This window comes from Cibotium barometz, chromosome 25 (genome assembly GCF_041138505.1).
Source record: "Cibotium barometz isolate CiBa-2024 chromosome 25, ASM4113850v1, whole genome shotgun sequence".
Taxonomy (NCBI): Eukaryota; Viridiplantae; Streptophyta; class Polypodiopsida; order Cyatheales; family Cibotiaceae; genus Cibotium; species Cibotium barometz.
Genome location: NC_141070.1, coordinates 54469715 through 54491057, shown reverse-complemented (window position 1 = coordinate 54491057; position 21343 = coordinate 54469715). Strand labels below are relative to the sequence as shown.

The window sequence follows — 21343 nt, the reverse complement described above, 5'->3', positions numbered from 1 at the left end:
AAGCAACCCACCGAATGATAAGTCGCTGACAGCTTGGCTGATCACGGGATGCACATAGCTGGATTTACGATCTTACAAGGTTGTAAATCCTACCAAAACTTATGAAGATTTACTGGATCGAGCAGTAGCTCTAGAGAAGAGTGGTACTGTCAAACTCAAAACAAAGAAGAAAATCGAGGTGTCCGACGAAGAAGCCGAGTACCCGAAGAAAGACACACTGAAGGCAGAACTCAGAAAAGCTTTAAGGGATATGGGAATTCGAGGGAGACAACCGTTACTGAAAAAATGGTGCACCAGGTGCTCTCGAGTAAGATGAATGCCGCACGAATTCAAGGAGAAAAGCGACTCATGGCCACCGAGGCCCGAAAGACCGAGGTACCGAGACGATCGATCCCGAGAACGCCCTCAAAATTCTTCAAGAGAGCCCCTCAAATGCTGGTTCTGCAGGGATAACCACATGAAAGCAGACTGCTAACTGTGGGCTGAACATCTAAAATTGCTAAAAGAAAACTCGGAAAGGAAAGAAGTGGCACCCGATTGCCGAGCAGTCGAGTCCGAGTTGAGAACTACCGAAGCAAATGTGATCACAAGATCCAAGGGAGCAGTGGAACCCATGCCCAAAGAAATCAAGAAAACAGATACAAACTGGAGGGAGCATAAGGATTTGGCTTCCAAGATTGCCAGAGAATTTACGAGATGTACTCGTTCATGGATGGGTGCAGTGGTTATAATCAGATATTGGTAGCACCCGAGGACCAAACAAAAACAGCTTTCATAACAGAATGGGGCGCGTATGCAACCAGGGTGATGCCATTTGGGCTAAGGAACGCACCATCTACTTTTCAAAGATTCATGGTGGGGACCTTCCGAGAATTTTTGATGGAGTTCATTGCAATATACCTGGACGACTTTTGTGTGTATTCCTCAGAAGGAAAACACCTCAAATTTTTGGAAAAGGTCTTTGCAAAATGTAGGGAAGCAGGAATCTCCCTAAATCCAACAAAAAGTGTACTTTGCACCAAGGTGGTAATATTACTCGGCCACATCATCTCGAAAGAAGGAATATAGATAGAACTCGGCAAAATCGAGGCAATACAAAAGATGCCAGATCCTCAAACATTAACTCAACTACGGTCATTCATCGGATTCATCAGTTTCGACCGAAGATTCATCCGAGATTTTGCCAAAATCACTGCACCATTGTATGAAATGACCAAGAAGGATATCAAATTCGTATGGAATAAAGACCTATCTCGAGCATTCCGAGAATTGAAAGAACGAGCACAAGAAACACCCATTGTCAGACAGCCTCGTTGGGATATAATATTCCATGTGCATGTTGATGCATCCGGGTATGCAATTGGCATCATATTGGCATGACCAGAAGGAAAAATGGACTACCCGGTTTATTATGCAAGTAGACTCATGACCCCAACCGAGTCCAACTACAGCACCACCGAGCGCGAAGCTCTCGGCATGATATGTAGTGTTTAAAAATTTCGGCACTACCTGTTAGGTAATCCGTTCATTTTCTATGTTGATCACCAGGCCTTGCTATATTTAATTAACAAAACAGTGATACAAGACAGATTAGTGCGGAGGATGTTGCTGCTTCAGGAGTTCAATTTTCAAATCATTCACAAGCCAGGTAAAACACATGTTGGAGCCGATTGTTTATCCCGACTACCAGCACCACCCGAAGAAGGGGTTTCGGACACAGAAGATCGAGGAGTAAATAACGAGCTACTCCATGTAGACCTCTTTGCAATCGACCTAGTGGAAGTAGAATATGCCGAGATCATGCAATATCTCTCAACTGGAACATTTCTCGAGGCAATGACAAACTCGAGGAGGAAGAAACTAGCAATCAAATCTTGGAAATTTACAATCATAGGAGGTCATCTGTACCGGCAAGAAGCCGACGGGATACTAAAAAGACTCGTTCTACCTCATGAATGAGAAATCGTATTGGAGGAAGCTCATGCAAGATTGGTTGGTGGACATTTTGGTGGAGAGCTAACAGCTCGAAAAGTATTGCAATCAGGCTTATGGTGGCACACACTTCATCAAGATGCTCGAGCCAAAGCAGATAAATGTGATATATGCCAAAGAGTTGAGAGACCAAGATTCTGAGATTTCATGCCGCTGCAACCTACCGAGCCATGGGAGGCATTTCAGAGATGGGTATTGGATTTCATCGGCCCATTCCCAGCAGCACAAAATACAGGCAACAAGTATGTGGTAGTGGCTACAGATTACGCAACAAAATGGGTCGAGGCAAAAGCCCCAAGAGACAATTCAGCAAGAAGCACAGCCAAGTTTTTATATGAGAATATCATCACTCGATTTGGTTGCCCCTTAGAATTCGTGAGTGATCAAGGATCTCATTTCCTCAATGAAGTGATCGAGGACCTGAATGAAAACTTCCTCATCAAACATCGAGTTTCAACAGCATACTATCCGCGATGCAACGGCCAATCCGAGTCGTCAAATAAGCAAGTAAAAAAAATCCTAACTACCACAGTGAGTACAAATCGGAAAGATTGGGATAGCAAACTTTATGCTGCCTTATGGGCCTACCGAACATCATTCAAAGTCACAACCTCGTTAACTCCATTTCGAATGCCCTTCGGCTTGGAAGCAGTAGTCTCAATGGAATTCCTGGTATCGAGTCTTCGAGTTGCAGCCAAGCACAAATTAGGGCAACCCGAGGCAATCAGGAGACGATTGCAACAGCTAAACTCCTTGGATGAATTGCACATCCGAGTGGTGTGGTCACAACAGGTAATCCAAAGAAGGCGGAAATCATGGAACGATAGGCATATTGTGAAAAAGAAATTCAAATAAGGCATGCTCATATTGCACTACGGTGCAAAAATGGGGCCTATTAAAACAAATCTCAAGATCGGGTGGACAGGTCCGTTCAAGTTAGCAAAAGTTTTTGAAAATGGGACAGTTATCCTCGAAGATCTAAAAGGAAACATCATTCCAGGCCGAGTCAATGGCAGCTGAGTAAAAGAGTGTCGAAGTGTTACTTTGGAACCAACAGTAAACATGGTGCATGCAAACTCGGAGGCTAGTCGCTACTCGGATTTGTGGCAAGTCGATAGCCCAACCGAGGCATCTATGGAATTTTTGGGAAATATCCCGATTCATACTGTAACTGACACAGAAAGCAGCAGTTTACACCAAATGCAGAGCAGAAGCGGTGCATGCGCGACACGTAGACTGCAAGCAATCATGAAATATTACCCTCTCATTACAACCAGAACATGGCGTACACACATCACGAGACGTGCATTAATGCAGCACCTACCCCTTCACCAAAAATGATTGCAAGGAATCAGCCACTTACAAAAGAAAAATTCCAATCATCCTCCTCATTTCACAAACCACCCTCTTCAAACTTAGCTCCAGCCATCGCAACCTCCTTCCACCGCACAGACGTGGCGACCAACTCCCCCCCTCTCAATATGATTCCGACAATCCTCCCGCCCTTAAGAACCAGCCCAGAATACGCAAATTGGAGAAGCCCCACCCGATCAGCTTGACAGAAGCAAAAACGCGGAGGATGCTGAGATTGAATGGCCTTGAGCGGCGGTTCGCCAAGATTCCATGACTCACTAGCGGAGTCAATGATCAACGCATTCGACCCCCAAACAAAGACCCTCTAGATACAGGGACATATCACGCAGGATGTGTTGGCACAAGTGTTTGAAATCTCACCCCCTACCGAGTCATCTGGTTTAGATTGACGAGCGAAGTAGCAACCGAGTTCTCCATTGTCGATCGAGCTTCGAGGCTAGCATCCCGTGTGTCTGGGTTTACCTCGGTAGAGCTAACCGAACCGTCAACAGTGGCAGCAATGTTCAAACCCCTAGAAAAGGTTTGGAAGGCATTTGGAGATTTATGCAATGATAAGAATACTATCTTGATAGATGATAGTCCATAAAAGGGATGTGTGAACCACCCTAGAAATTGTATATTTCCAAAGGCATTTTCATTTCAAGATTGGAACAATGATGACTTGAACTTTGAGGTCCTTGCTTTCTTGATGCGGTTAAAACACGTTTCCAATGTGCAGTTGGTGATACAAGCTGAACGTATAGGACAACAACCAGTGCTAGAAGGACACTCTTTTTTTTAACTTCAAAAATGTGATACATATGTTCAAAAACACTGCAAGTAATGATGCGTCATCAGAACATTTTTGGGAGTCAAGTTATTCCTCTGCACCATTAGAGAAAGCAAGAAAACCTTTGGAAGCTGAAGGCCAAGATCAACAAAGAAAAAGAAAGGAGAGACCACCAATGAAGTTGAATGATAAGACAATTGCAAAAATTACAAAAGATGCAGCCTATAGATAAAATGACTCAAATGGAAGCAACTGTAAATGCACAGGAGCTCGGTTATACGTATCCTTCTATTACAGCAAAGAGTGCAAAGACCTATCTTCGACCTTTGCAAGAGTGGCAAAGACAACATGGCACTTGAGTTGTCATAGATAAAGGTGGTGATAACTTTGTCCAATGTAATGTTAGGTAGTTGTACAACAATGAAACTTTTACGTTCTTTTGGAATATAACTTGGATGTAAAAAATGTAGTGGTGTAAAAAATTGGATGTTGTTATAAATGGGGTCATGCATACTTGCTATTATTTCTATAAGTATTAGGAATTGTATGGGATGTCATTGTGTAAACAATCTTTCTATTTTATCATTTTAAAATGATTGTGTTATAATGGAAACAAAGGATTGAGTTTCAAATGTTTGCCTTTGTATTGATCATTGTTTTTTTTTAATAATTTGTAGTTACGAGGACACAAGTTAAGAAATGGAATGGAGCTAAAAAAAAGATATATTTGCAAAAATGGATTCAATCGAATCCAATACCTATGGGAGAGTCATTTGAGTTTAATGGACATATGTACTCCATGGAGAAGTCTACATTTCTTGGGGCAGGTAGAGGCTTATTTGCACGCTCCAAAGTGGCAGAAGGTGCAGTTTTGATTCCTTATATTGGTCCAAAATATAGGTATGATGAATGGAGAGAGCTTTGTGGACAAGATGAGAGAATGAAGATACATACATTATGTGAGGATCAATATGTGACACCACAGACAGAGCAATCATCATGTGGAAACTGGCAACGTGGTAGGCTACATAAATAGCTCAAAACATTGCAAAGAGAAGACAAATACATGTTGGGAATATGTTCCAAATTTACCCCCATGGATAGAGGATAATCACAATGTAACCATCGATGACTATGGATTTATTGTTACCATAGCTATAAAGGACATCAATATAGGAGATGAGATCTTAATAGATTATGATTTCTAGAAGACATTTGATGGAGTCAATCTATTTGTAATTTACAATTTATATATTCAATACAATGTGGGTATTTTTTCTTTTCATATGGATTAGTTATGCAATTTTTATCATGATAGCGAATAACGCTACGTTGAATAAATAAGCTACCTTAGCATGAAAATGATTGGAATCGACTAGGCATAATGACCTGGTTGGGATTTACTAGGCATAATCAATCATGTCCTGATAAATTAAATATCTAATGGAAAGACACATGATCTTTTTTGAACTATGGAACATAACGTATTCAATTGAATGATACACCGAAGAAATATGGTAACAATCCATTAGTAATTCCTTGAATTATTGCAAATAAAATATTAAGCATGAGGTCCTTATATCCAATTATTTATGTATTGAATTTTCATAAACGTATTTGAATTAGTGAAAGCTAATAAAATGATCGGAATGAACAAGGCACAATTAATCACCTCGTGAATTCAAAAGCAAATTGTCATGTCACATAGTCTTTTGCTGTGCTTTGAAAACGAAGCAATTCAATAAAATGAATCATGGAGGCAGAGGAAAATGGAGACAATTCATTTACATTCGATAGGACTCCATTTTATTGTTGTATATGCATCCATCGTTTCTACGAACCACCAGAATACTATATCTGCCCAAAAAAAAAAATGTATCATAAAAATGTATATTACTCTATTAAATAAGTAAGCATGCTTAGCATGAATCATAACTTGGAAAGGAAAATATATAATCAATCAGCCACTAATGAATTTAAAAGTGAACTGGATTATGAAAAGGATGCAATTCAATTGATACAAAATGTGAAAGGAAATTACGAGTGCAACTATACTTTGAAAGAGAGGAAAAAGCACTCAAAAAGTCCAAAAAATGAAACTACACCACATGAAGAAACATGATATTACTTAACAAGCAACACATTTATTTTGGAGGAAGCACCATAAAAGTATTTAAAAAATGACCACAAAAATAGGTGAGACTCGCAACAATCTCAAAATTCCTAAAACTGTCTTTGATTGGGCTACTCTCCGGAAAGCCTTTATCATCGGGTTTTCACCCAGTGGTCCGAAGTGGAGTCCAATAAATCAGTTGTATCAAGTACAAGAGGAGAACTTGTCAGTAAGGGATTACATTGCTAAGATCAAGCATCTCAATGCTCGGTGCAAAGCACATGAGAGGCTCAGTGATGTGAACAGCAGCTGCCTAGATTCTTATTAGGACTCGAGCAGAGGCTACATGATGTATTGTTCGCCAAGGACCCCACATCATTTGAGTTATGTAGCAAAATTGCGATCAAACTAAGTGACAATATGATGGATCAGGATGCAGGCTTAACACCGACATCCCGTTCAACCATCAGATCGCATGTGTCAGGATCGACAAATGCTAAGGAGTCTAAGGATGCCGTCAAAGTGTCTAACGACTTAAGCCTTGAAGAGATAGCAGATCAGATCGTTACATGGTTAGGACAAAAGAATGCAGTTTTAAACCCCATGTACCCTTGACGAGACAATGTGTGGTGTGGAGTATGTTCGGGCAATCATCACACGAATGAATGTCCAAGGAACAAAGCAAGGCCTAGCCAGTACTGCATGCACTGTGCGAAGTGGGGAGCTCATGACACTTCTCAATGTAGATATCCCAGAGCTTTGCCCCAACCACCTGCTTATCTAGTTAGACCACAACTTGCATTGCCTGCACCACCCATGCAACCAACTCCTTCAGGTCTAACACAACAAAATGTTGGAGCTTATAGGGCACAAAACTTGCCCTTGCCACCATCAATCTTGGGACCTCAGCCACTAGCTACGAGGATACTGCCGATGAACCAAGTCACGGTGCAAGAATTACCTCACGGGTGGCTTGAGTCTGAACAACCCCCAGAGACGGTGGGTGAGCAGCCACTTGTAGTGGAAGAATACAATGAACAGATCAACATGATCAGTCATTATTGGATCCAAGGGGATCTATACATACCCATTTATCAGACAACCCCAGTGAACCCTAGGGCTAAGGACATGAACACAACACAATAGAGACCACCAATTGCTTGTTATGGTTGTCACGGTCCACACCGATACAGTGAGTGTCCCTATAAGCCAAAACAAGGTCAGCCCATTGTGTGTTATGGGTGTCACAGGCCTCACTACTATAAGGATTGTCCCCACAGAGTTGATGTCCAACCCACCACCGCAGCGGCTGCAAACACTCCTTTGTGCAGTGGTTGCGGAATCGATCATCTGTACAAGGATTGCTCAATGGGAAGGCCTGTGGCTCCCACGGTGGACCCTAAGACTACGAGCCTAAATCTTTTGGGAATAGAGAAGGGACGAATTGCCCAAGTGTTGCTGAATGCCATTACAAGATTTCAAGCTAGAGCATTCACTAGAGAGATGGAGAGACAAGGTAAAACTCACCACGCGAGTACTTCCAGGGAACAGCCTGAGAAAGGTAAAAACCTATCAAAAAAGCAGGCGGTAAACATTGGAAAAGGAAAGGACAGAGTCCTTTTGTAGAGGGGGTTGGAAGAAGATACCGCGACAGTTACTACCACAGAGACCACTCTAAGCAACCGGTCAAAACAAGACCAAACAGAGTAAGGGAAAGGGTAAGGAGGTGCAATCACCTAAGAGATCCAAACCCGCTACGCCATGTGGACTTCAAGAATACCCAAACCCAGTGGTAGAGAAGGAGAGACTCGAGGAGGCACAGTACTTAGTAAGGGAATACCAAGCCAAACTTGAACCGCCACCTCAGTCGATTCTGAGAAGGGACACTATGTTTCCCCAACAGCTGTCATACCCGAAGTCGAAAAGATCATTACGGATACCTTTGGAAGTACAGGAAGAACAAACAATTAGCTCATCGAATAGCAGTCCAATCCTCATGGATAGGATGTTTGAAGAAGATCTTGGACTTCAAAAGTTAAGGGAAGAAGGTCCCGCATGTCTATTTGATGACATGGACAAGAACTCGGATGCCATCACCCAACCAAATGGACCTAGAGATGTATCGGGCTTAGTTGTGTTCTTGTCAACAGAGGTGAAAATGCCTGTTGCTATGCTGTTGAGGGGGAACCCTACGCTATGGTAGGATTTGTCTGATTGGATGAATGGTAACCTTGATTCAATGGCCAGAGTGCCACATGAGCTGGAAGAACTCAGAGAGCCTGAAAACAATGAAGGGTCTCTAGACGTGCCAGTAGTACCGATCAATCAATTGGGTCAGTACTTTGAAGGCGACGATTCCAATGCGGTAATTCCTATCTCCTACAGAAACCGAAAGGTGAAAGCCATATTAGATGGGGGAGCAAGAGTGAGCATAATGACTAAGCAGTGCTGGGAGAAATGGGGAAGACCCTTCATAGATAGCACGTCATTGATTGTTAAGTTGGCAGACGGAACAACCACGCGACCAGTGGGAGTAGTCAAGGACCTTAAGGTCAAAACTTTCAGACTTTCCTACAAAATATGGTTTGTGGTTATGGACGTCTAGAACCAACGCGACTCTTATGATGTGATCCTGGGAAGGCCTTTCATGCGAACAGTAGGTTTAGTGCACGACTGGCGGAATAATTATATCTATCTTTGCAAGGATAGACAAGTCATAAGAGTTGACTTAGAAACATGGAAAGAACATCCCATGGGTGGTCAACTGTTTGCTGCTGAATCGGACACCACAGCCAGAACCGCTCTAGTAAATGGATTTGAGGCCACAAATGATAAAATCGAAGGAGGCGACCAAGATGGTCGATGGTACGTGCCGCTACCGGAACCGAAATTCTCTCATAATTGGATGCATATACTTGCGACCATTGACTTGCCAGATAAGCATGGTACAGAGTTTGTCAGGGAGACCCTCAGAAAACACCCCAATCCGTCGGTACCTATGAGGATGATAAACCTCTCAATCATGGACAGGAAAGGGAGGGATGGAGTTGTGCCAGTAGATTCCGATCTACAATGGTTACACTGCATCAGAGCTACCACCGTTGATCATGAGTTCACTCCTTATTGGGGGAGAAGAATGAATAGAATAACTATACTGGTGGGAGTAGTTCAGGTAGAGGAGACACCTAAATCTCCAAGGGTTTCGGAACATAGCGTAAGGAAGGCCGAGAAGAAGACTAGGAAAACCAAAGCCAAGGTGCTTGAGCCACAAGAGGATGCATCCTCGGATGAGGATAGCCATAGAGAGCTCAGGCAAGTATCCGCAAACTTCAAATCATACACCATCCAAGACCACAAGATTCTCCTAGCACAGGCAAATCGAGAGCCAGATAAAGGAGAAGAGTTCGGATACGAAGGACCTGCCAAGGTGAGAGAAGTAAACTTGGCAGAAGAAGGTAAAGACCCAAGGCCAGTGTTTATCGCTGATCACTTAGCACCTTCGGATACGGATGAACTGATTGAACTCCTCAAGGAGTATGAGGATTGTTTTGCGTGGAAGTATACGGACATGAAGTGTGTGCCAGAGGTGGTGCAACACACCATTCCATTGCTAGAGAATGTGAAACCAGTTCGTCAATGACCTTACGATATGAATCCCAAATATGAAAAAGTGGTCAAAGAGGAAATTCAGAAATTGCTAGACGTTGGTTTCATATATTAAATCAAACATACGCAATGGGCTTCACCCATAGTTATCATCAACAAGAAGAATGGAGAAATCCGAGTGTACATTGACTTGAAAAAAGTCAATGCGGCTACAAGGAAGGACCACTATCCGTTACCATTCATAGAGCATGTTCTCGAGAGGGTAGCAGGTCACGAAGCCTATAGTTTTCTTGATGGTTTCTCTGGGTACAATCAAGTGTCCATTGACCCACATGATCAGCATAAGACGGCATTTGCCACCACTTGGGGAATTTTTGCATATCGCGTCATGCCATTTGGCCTGACCAATGCCCCTGCAACGTTCCAAAGATTAATGAGCACAACCTTCAAATAGTACATACGAGTTTGGTTGGAATTATTCTTAAACAACCTATGCGTCTACTTCAGAAACGAAGACCATCTTAAGTACCTCATGCTAGTGTTTGAGCGTTGTAGGTTGTACATAATCTCCTTGAACCCACTGAAATGTCAGTTATGGGTAAAACACGGTGTGATCTTGGGCCATGTTGTGCCAACTACCCCCAACTGCAAATTATAAGGGAGTTCAGCACTTCACAGGGCATACAGGGTACTATAGAAGGTTTATACTTTCTTATGCTCAAATTGCACGGCCCCTGTATTGTCTTCTCATTGAATTTGAGTGGACGGATGAATGCCAACAAGCATATGAAACATTGAAAAGGACATTGGCCACAACACCAATCTTAAGAGCACCGAATTGGTATCTAGTATTCCATGTCCACATAGATGCTTTAAATTATGCAGTGGGATGTGTGATAGCACAGCCTGGTGAACACAACCGTCACCATCCAATCTACTTTGCAAGTCGCCAGTTGAATGAGGCCGAACGGAATTACACAACAATGGAACCAGAAGGCTTAGCGATGGTGTATGCCGTCAAAAAGTTTAGGCATTACTTGCTAGCCAATAAATTTGTGTTCTTTGTTGATCATCAAGCCTTGTTGTATCTAGTGAAAAAGCCTTGCATGACGGGATGCATCACAAGATGGATGCTTATCCTGTTAGAATTCGAGTTCATAGTTGCATTTAGGAAGGGTAAAACTCATATCCTCGCGGGTCACCTTTCCAGGAAACCAAATGGGGAACCACCCACGGGTGTGGATGATGATCTTCCCAATGCACCGCTATTCCAAATCGATTTGATTCCAGAGTGGGCGGAGGAGATAGGTCATTACCTCACTAATATATTACCCCAAGACAGGCCCTTAGATCAAGCAAGGGCTAGGAGATTGATTAGGGATGAAGCCCCTTATCAATTGATTGCGGGCGAGCTGTACAAAATGGGGAAGGATGGAATCCTTCGGAAGTGTGTCAGTCAAGATGACTTCTTAATCATCTTGGAGGAAGCACACTCAGGTATAGCTGGCGGTCATTTTGTAGCCGACATGACTGTAAGAAAAATCTTACAAGCCGGTCTATGGTAGCCTACCATGTTTGGCGATGCGGCGGAATTTGTGAAAAGGTGTGACTCGTGCCAAAGAACAACAAAACCGCAAAAATGGGACATGATGCCATTGCAAGCAATCCTAGCTACTCAACCCTTTGAGAAGTGGGGAACAGACTTCATAGGTCTCATTAGTCCCACTGCAAAAAATACTCAAGCACAATAAATTATCGCTGCAACAGATTACTTCAAAAAGTGGGTAGAAGCTCGCACGACAAAGAAAAATGATGCACGCTCTCCAGCCAAATTCTTGTATGAGGAAGTAATCTCACGTTTTGGATGTCCTTGAGAATTAGTAAGTGATCATGGATCACACTTTATCAATGAGGTCATCGTAGTGTTGACTAGCAAATTCATGATAATTCATAGGAAATCAACACCTTACTATCCATGAGCCAATGGTCAAGCCAAGAGTTCGAATAAGACCTTTTTTCTTATAATGACCAAAACAATGGAAGCTAGTCGGACGGATTGGAGCATAAGCTAACGTCTGCTCTTTGGGCTTATAGAACCGCATACAAAGTTGCCACCAACTGTACGCTTTTTAGTTTAGCCTTCGGTATCAAGGTAGTAATGCCCATGGAATACCTGGTGCTGAGATTAAGGATAGCGGTAAAGCAAAGACTTACAGAAGCAGCCTTAGATGATCGACTAGAGGACTTAGAACAATTGGAGGAAACTCGCTGACGAGCAACCTATCGCATGCGAGTAGAGAAACTAAGGCGTAAGCGATGTGGTTTGATCGGAATTTGAAAAACAAGGATCTTTAGGAAGGTGACCTTGCCCTACTGTTCAATGTTTGTAACACAAAACGTAAATTTAAATATTAGGGTATGGGTCCGTATAAGGTAGTGGAAATAACGCCGCAAGGGGCAGTCAAGATTGCCACCTTAGATGGAGTGATCATGGAAGGCTATCTAAATGGAAGCAAATTGAAAAGATTCTATGGTCCGCTCACACTTCAAGCCTTTCAGGCTATTCATCAGGACCAAGATCAAAAGAAACAAGAGAAAATTTTGAAACAAAAGGCCCAAGAAGAAGCCAAAAGAAGGGTGGCAAAAAGCCAAGGAACCAAAAAGATGACCTTATATAAAGCAACCCTACAAGGTATGGAACTAGTAGAAGAACCTGTTATTGATCCTGCCAAAGTAATGGTTGAGTTACATGTTTCTAACTCGTGAATGGTAGGCTGTGATGCAGTGATCGATCCAGGAGCCAGCAACAATTTCATATCACAAGAGGTTTGGGAAAGTCTACCTCAGGAACCTCTCACCTCTATTTCTCTTCAGTACATTCAATCAACGGAAATACCTTAAAAGTACTGGGATCGATAGAATTGCCAATTTGTGCGAATAATCACAAGCTAACTTGTAAATTCCATGTTATACCTACATGAATGCTTGATGAGAATATAGTACTCAGAAGGACTTGGTGCTACCAGGTCAATTGTCAAATTGATTGGCGAAATCGAACGGCGACTCTTACCAATGACGGTCGAACATTGGTGACAGAGCTAATCAAAGAAGATGAACCATCGACTGTGGTAGATCTGACACCAAAACCAGCAAAAGTGTGCCCTCGAAGGGACCTAGCACAGCCAGTTCAGTCAAATCAAGGTCAACAAACAAACTTTGGGTCAAAAAAGATCTATTAAGAGCCCAAGGTTATTATTATGGTAACTATCAAGTGTGGCTGCCATGCAACCAGGCTCGTCAATTCAGCCGATCTACAAGCCACACCCGTAAGCCCAATTACAAAACAAGCAAAACCTCTCGAAATCCAAAGAATGTATCTACTCAATGGATACCCAAGGATCTTCTAAAGACCCAAGGATACTATCAAGGGAACACATATATTTGGGTGCCGAAACATAGCAGTCAAGGTACTCCGATACTCCAAGGACCCTCGATCCATCCTCCTCAAAAAGTTACAACCCAAAGGATGGATTGGAGACCCAAAAAAACTCAAGGACAAGTAGCAAATACACAAGAACCTATTCCTGTAAATAAGGGTAGTGACACAAGAACCTGCTGTTCCTGCACAAACTTGGAAGGCAAAAATCAACGAGGCACACACACAATTACCTGCCTTGGTGGTAAAACCTTCCCGACGTATGGAAGAAAACCCTCAACCACATGCTACATCATTTCAAGGGCTTCCAGTTCGATGACAAATATCGAATATTGTAGAAGTGCCACAAGAACCGAGCCCGAAAAAAGGGTTAGCAACACAAGAGCCTTCTACTCAACAAAGTTTTGTTTTTGTTTTTGAGCTGGGAGGTTGCAAAGGAATCACCCTCTACCACCATTTGCTCAGGGAAAAAACCCATTACCACCATGTCACCATGAGTCCTTTAAGAAGGCCATGAGCACTTCCTTGGACTACCCCCTTGTAAGGGGGTGTGGGTCGGCATCTCAAGAAAGAGATAGTGCAGGCCTTGATCAAGGATCTCACCTGCTGAAAAAGCCCCTTAAACTCTTCTGTCAAGAAGATCACCCAGCGGGTTTCTGAAAAGGAATGCCATACCCATATGCAGGGCGTCGGCTCGAGGGAGGTGTCCCAAACAAAGCGATACCCGGCGGTAGCCCGAATTCCACCAGATATCGAAGGCGAGGCCATACCCAGCACAGTGACTACAACGGCTCGGGCTCAAACAATTCACGGGACAGCTCGTTGTAGTATTTAGGTACGGCCACGCGGAGGAAAGCTTCAACGCACTGCGCATAGGCGATCCTCTGTTTCGGGCAAGGGACTACCCAGCCAAAGCAAATCAGCTCATACGGGTAACGGAAGCATCACATTCAAGACATTTGACTGTCAAGATGCAAGATAAGTTGAACTTCGATCTTACCAACAATATCTTTTCGCCAGCAAAGCATCACATTCAAGACATTTGACTGTCAAGATGCAAGATAAGTTGAACTTCGATCTTACCAACAATATCTTTTCGCCAGCAAAGCATCACATTCAAGACATTTGACTGTCAAGATGCAAGATAAGTTGAACTTCGATCTTACCAACAATATCTTTTCGCCAGCAAAGCATCACATTCAAGACATTTGACTGTCAAGATGCAAGATAAGTTGAACTTCGATCTTACCAACAATATCTTTTCGCCAGCAAGTCAAGATCGAGTAAAGCAACAATTCAAAGATACATTTTTGAAGTACTCTTCATGGCTAACTTCCAGGTACCACTCAATTGCCTAGCCCATGATTATGTCAACATTACATCTAGGTAAGTGGGTATAGCCTAAGATAGGCCCAATTCTGTGTCATTCAAGTTTCTACATCAGTCCATAGTACAACAGTGTAGGAATAAATCCAGGACACACAACCATACAAATGGTCTAGACACAATTCTAGGGTCGAGTTCATTCTCAATTGTCAGCCCTCGACGGTTTAGCCACAATTGCTACAGCGTCATCAAAGCCCAAAAATCATACTTACCCAAGTCCAAAAATGATTTTGTCTACAAACACAGTGAAGGTACACCCCAGAGTCCAGTTTCAAGGTCAAACATCCACCTGGATATAGCAGCGCGCTACTATGCCACATCATCCAAATTGACATTTTCTCTACCAAGGGCTCCAGATATCATCATTATATGTTGCATCAATGCATATTGCACCTCAAGGACATATTCAAATAGTACAAATTGACAGGATATAGCTCTTTACTAGTGCATCCTGGTTTCCCACAGGGGTCATTGCACCATAGCCCACACATTCACAAGAACAAAGGCACACAAAAAATATCCTCTTCCTCACCATCCTCACTTTCTCCTTCTTCTTCCATTGATAGAAGAACAAGAAACACAAAGAAATGAGAGCAAGAGGTGTGCCAACCAAGAGAGAGAAAAAGAAGAAGAAGAAGCATGCATATACAGGAGTTGTGCATAACTTCCTTAACCAACTCCCCTCTTTTCCTTTTCTTAATATTAAAAATTGAGTACACATTTGGCATAAGGTCTAAAGACCTTTCATTTTTGCAACTAAACAAAACTAAAAAGTATCCTCAAACTTCCAAAAGGAGAACTCACACACACATTAAGGTCATGGCATTAAATTGTGCATACCTGCTAATATTTCCCATGCCTTTTACAAATGGATTTTACATCGCAAAGGACATAAAATAAGATGGTTTAATAGCCAAAATGCTAAAATTTTATCCATGTAGACCATAAAATTATGCCAATAATGCAAAAATTTGGAGGCTGAAATTCCTCCTTCACTTAAATGCAAAAGTCCTTGCGAGCACTTTGAAAAAGAACCTTTGCCTTGGAATTATCACCTCATGTTGATGAAGAAACCACATCTCTCTATCACTTCTCTTCACTTCTCTCAAACACCACACTTCTCGCACTCTTCACTTCAACTCTATCTCATCTTCACTACCAACACTCCTCAAAAACTTTTGCTACTTTCACTTTGAAAGAGCAAGGTAAAGAACTCCAAATACCAACAAGATTACCACAATCTTCAACAATCTATATAATGTGTCACTAACCATGAAGCTCATGTATGGAGATGGTGAGCTCTCAACCATACTACATCGAAATGGAGCATCCTCTTGTCGAACCCTACTTTGAGAACCCAACCGGACCAAGCCTAGTTCATGACTGATATCCCATAAATATAATCAAGAAGAAATCTTTCATGGAATACTTTGACATGCAAGCTCATTTGACAGTGAAGTTCGAGAATGGACATATGAACTCTGTTGAAGAGGATGCAAAAGATGAAGCTGATATAGATATGGATACATCTCTTGGAAGTAGGGAGGAAGGTGAGAATGACAAAGGTGATGAATACGACATGGATGTTGGATCAGAAGGATATGCAAAAAGACCACATAAATATCTACAAGTATGAAAACTTACATTTTGCTTGTTTTATTCTCAATAAAGAATTTCTAAAAATTATGTTCAATGTGTAAATCTCATAAACTTTCCTATGTATTTATAGATGGAGGAGGACAAGGAAGCAATGATTTTCTATGAACAATCACAAAAAGAGGTTATGTATGACAGTGCTGTTCACTTTAACTAAAATCAAGTTTAAAAGCTTTATCTATTCTCCATGTTCAATCTGAAAAGTTGATCACGCTCATGTAACCTCATAAACCTTAACACGTGTTTGTAGGTAGAGAAGGAGGGGGCAGAAATGATTTCACTTCAAGAATTTCAAAAAGTGATTCCAATTCAAGGAGAGATTGCAACTCAAGAGAGTTACTATTTGGAGCATGTCATGATTCCTACACAGAAGAGTCATCATTTTGAGCATGTTGTCCAACATTGTGAAGCTACTTCAATCCCTACTATACCAACCAAGGGTGCAAATATGGCTGCACATGAGTATTTAGCAAGCTCACCTCAAGGTTGGCTTGCATTGAGACTATCGGGGAGACCGAGTCTATAAATGTGGCTACATTGCAACAAATGGGAAGCTCCTTTAATGTTAAGTCTTCCATTCGACCACAACCTAAGACTTTTCCACTTTGTGAAGATAACATCTTAATCCTCTCCAACCCCAAGAAAGAGGTCAATGAAATAGTAATACTTTCCTCCCTTCTGTTTGATACAATGGTTCTATTCATTGGCTTCATACTTTTGTATTTTTATTGAGTCCAATAAGCTAATATTCATTTATTTTGTGGTCTATAAAGAGATCAATGAAAGATTAATACTTTCCTCCCTTCTATTTGATACAATGGTTCTATTCATTGGCTTCATGCTTTTGTATTTTTATTGAGTCCAATAAGCTAATATTCATTTATTTTGTGGTCTAGTATTTTGAGGGGTGGTGGCGTGAGGGGGGAGGCGGAAGGGGGAAGGGGGAAGGATCAAGTTGAGGGGTGTGGGGTGAGGTGGGAGGCGGAAAGGGGAAGGGCGGGGAGGCAAAAGGGGGCCCTGCCTGCTTAGCCTCCACCATGACTACGTCCTCTCCCGTGCTGGACCTTTCCAAGTTGCTTGTGCTACAACCTCCAAGGTCACCTTGTATTAAAAGACGTCACCTAGTAAATGGTATGATCAGGGGTAACAAGGTGACCTAGCTAGTTTGGGCCAATTAGGTCAGGCATCTACTGACCACCATCTAAATTTTCCATAGTGGCTACACAAAGACATCCTGTGAGGTCCCTACCCACTCACTCACTATTGCCTTCTTTTACATAGCATTTAGCCTCCATTCTCTAATATTTCTAGCAACCACCAAAAGCTCCATTATCGGAGCACGTGGCTGGGATGCGACTGCCATCTATTTTCTTACATGGTATAAGAGCCTTGTCTCTATACAAGAAGTGTTGAAATTTATTTTTTGTTTGCAAGCAGACTTGGATAGATTTCTCAACCCAAAAGAGTGTGTGACCCCCACTATTTAGCACTGATGGAAAGCTAGACAACACCAACTACCCCGTTTAATATAAAGGCTATTAGGAGCTATGTAATCCGGCAACTAGAGTAAACTTGACATCGGTTGCAATATCGTATCACGACATTGCAACATTGACAATAGTTCCTATTGTGCTTGAGTTCTTTGCATGGATGAGAAGGGAAGCATATACATTGTATTCCATTGTTAGTGATTCTTATTTAGCATGTTTCTACTTTGGTATTGGTAGAGGCATGGACAATCCTAAAAAATTAGTATGAGACCATGAATCAGACTAGGATTCAAACCTTGAGAATCAGCTTTCCTGGAAGCACCTCTCTGAGTTGGAAGTAGTGGAGCTATTCATCATCACAAGGGTGAAGAACTTGTGTGATCAGATGTCTGCAATTGGAATCACCATTAGCAACTATCTTTCATGCAAGTGCATTTGTATTCTTCCGTGACCAAATACGATAGCCTTGTCACATCATTGAGTATGCATGTAAGAATACCTCCACACACTGTAGGGTTCAACATTTTTTGGAGGATGTGATAAAGGCAGGGCAGGGCAAGGATCCAACTTTCTTTGTGAAAAATGGAAGAAAGGGAACGGTAAGATCTCGGTAACCCCTCTTCTTCTAAGGATAAGAAGAAGAAGATAAATTGCTTCTACTCCAACAATGGAAACCGCATTCAAAACAGGTCTACCTAGGAAGAAAGCTTCAAATGAGAAGAATGGTATGGTAAAAAGTTGTACAAGGAGGAGTTCAGTAGAAGTGCTCAAGATGAGCTAGAACTATTTGACTCTTGAAGAAATATGTATGAAGGTAGTCCATTCACCTATGGAATTCAATGAATCATGGATCATTGATAGTGGAGGTTCTTGGGATATGAAAAGTCATAAGGGTTGGTACATGACATCCGGGTAGTAGTAAAAAATGATAACAAATGGCCAAGTAAATGCATAGGTACTATTTATTTCATGTCTAATGAATGATGTGGAAAAAAAAGCTTTGGCATGAGAGGTTTGGTCATCTAAGCCTTATTGCATGACAACTGATCCTTGCACTGACTGGCCCATATCATCAAGTAGCTTCTGTAGCCAAGCTACCTCACATGCAACCATAGTTACACCCCTGTACTCAGCCTTTGTGCTTGACAAAGCAAATGTTGGTTGCTTCTTACTGCACCAGCTAACAGCAGAAAACATAAATCCGCTAGTAGATCTCCTGTCTAAGATACTACTAGCCCAGTCAGAAACTGTATATCCATGGACTTCAACCGGTCTCCCAAGCCCATAGAAAAGTCTGTAATGTAATGTGGACTTCACATACCGCAAGGTGCGTCCAACCGCATCCAAATGTGGCTTCCTTGGAGCTTGCAAAAATTGACTCATCAACCCCATGTCATAACTCAAGTCCGGCTTGGTGATATTCATATAGATGAGACTTCCTACTATGTGTTTGTACATAGTAATATCCTCCAATAGCTCACATGTGTCTGCAATCATCTTAACATTATGCTCCAAAGGAACTGAAATGGGCTGACCATCTCTTTCCTCTATTGAACACTGCATTGGATATTTAATGTATTATGGTATGTAGATTACACAAATTGGAGGAGTAGGAATTTTTAACGTGGATCAAAGGGAAATTAAATTATATCACATCCACCACATTCCATAGGAATAAATTATAATGGGTGGCAAAGGAACTGAAATGGGCTGACCATCTCTTTCCTCTATTGAACACTGCATTGGATATTTAATGTATTATGGTATGTAGATTACACAAATTGGAGGAGTAGGAATTTTTAACGTGGATCAAAGGGAAATTAAATTATATCACATCCACCACATTCCATAGGAATAAATTATAATGGGTGGCATGAAAGATAGAAAATAGCACAAGGTATTGTAATTTGTTGATTGAGAAGGAAAAGGAAAAATTGCCCTCACTAGCAACCTATATTGTTTAACATTTTAGAGCACATTTTTCCATGAAGGGCATTTCAATATGAAGATCTTCAAAGTATTTTTAGGGGTGTGTGAACTAATGCTAGCTATAAGTCAAGCAACATATGCTAAGAGAAAATACCAGGATGTGGGTTGGAGGCAATCATAAAATACTAAAGGCTATACTGGACACAAAGCAAGCATCAAACACTAATGGTAGGAATGGGAAGATGGCTAATCATGCACTAACCATCCTTTATTGCACATTCCAATATGCCACCCACATCATATACCATGCTATGTCACGCTTCCCATCCCATATCATGTCCTCATGCAAATTCATACCTCCATGTGCCATACATGAGTTGCCAACTTCACATGGGCCGCCACCTACATACCTAGAACGAGGTATTTGGTGACTTGGCACATGCTACATCACCCTCTCACCTCCACATGGGTGGCCACCAAGATACCTAGATAGAGGTATGCTGACTAGGCACATGCCACATCACCCTCACCTTCACTAGATACCTTGATCGAGGTATTTGGTGACCAGGCACATGCTCTCACCTCCACATGGATAGCCACCTTGATAGCTAGATAGAGGTATGTTGACTAGGCACATGCCACACCACTCTCTCACCTCCACATAAGCTGCCACCTAGATCGAGGTATTTGGTGATGAGGCATGTCTCACCTCCACATGGAATGCCACCTAGATACGTAGATAGGTATGGTGACTAGGCACATGCCACATCACCCTCTCACCCTCCACATGGGCTGCCAACTAGATACCTAGATCGTAGTATTTGGTGACTAGCCACATGCTCTCACCTCCACATGGACCAATTTCTTGCAGACACTTGTGGACCGTGTCCCCAGATCACCCTTCAATGTTGAAGAAGTATGACTTTTTTTCTATTTATTATGCCACATAATGATGTTTGCTACTTAGCAAGTTCCATTTCTATTGTCCCATATCAATATCTTCATCCATGAACGAAAAGAAACAATGGCACATATATAATTTTGGAACCAAAAGCAATAAGAGAGAAAGCAAGATAGAGAAGAAGACAAGGGCCACACAATCCAATCATGCATTCTTGATTTTACATGTGGTTTTCCAATCACCACGCTCAAGCAAAAAATCATCACCATCGTTGAGGGTGTGCCTCTTTCCCAACGGCCACTCCCTACACAATAATGTACATTGCATCCATGAATCAAGATGAATAGCTAGGCACCATAGAGAGTCAACTATTCATTAAGAAAATTGTATCAAACTACCATCACCCAATCCTAAAAATAGATCAATCCGTTCTTCGTGCCATAATTAGCACCTCTACAAAATTAACTTTGGACTAAAATCTAATCCCAAGTGCCGAATAATGAATCTAGCAAACTAGGCAGAAGGCTGCGATTGCGAGGCTTTTGTACAAACACAGATATAGATTGACACGTGCTTCACTTTTCAACCGTAGGTGAAATGTGAATTATTGTCCTAGACTAGAAGGGACGGAACAAAGAGCTCAAGCCAGAACAAAGTGTCTTAGTAGAGGAATTCATCTAAGAGGAACACT

General features: G+C 41.9%; 1 protein-coding gene across 5 annotated transcripts in view; it reads right to left on the bottom strand.

Annotated features, from left to right (window-relative positions):
• Positions 1-21343, bottom strand: part of LOC147624740 (uncharacterized) — a 59528-nt gene that overhangs the window by 9951 nt on the left and 28234 nt on the right. For 3 of the 5 annotated variants that reach the window (XM_086819771.1, XM_086819774.1, XM_086819773.1), the window contains exon 3: positions 5924-5992. The exons of the other annotated variants lie outside the window; for them this stretch is intronic. The gene's annotated coding sequence lies outside the window, so the exon portion shown is untranslated. The remainder of the gene's footprint in view (positions 1-5923; positions 5993-21343) is intronic. 5 annotated transcript variants of the gene reach the window in all.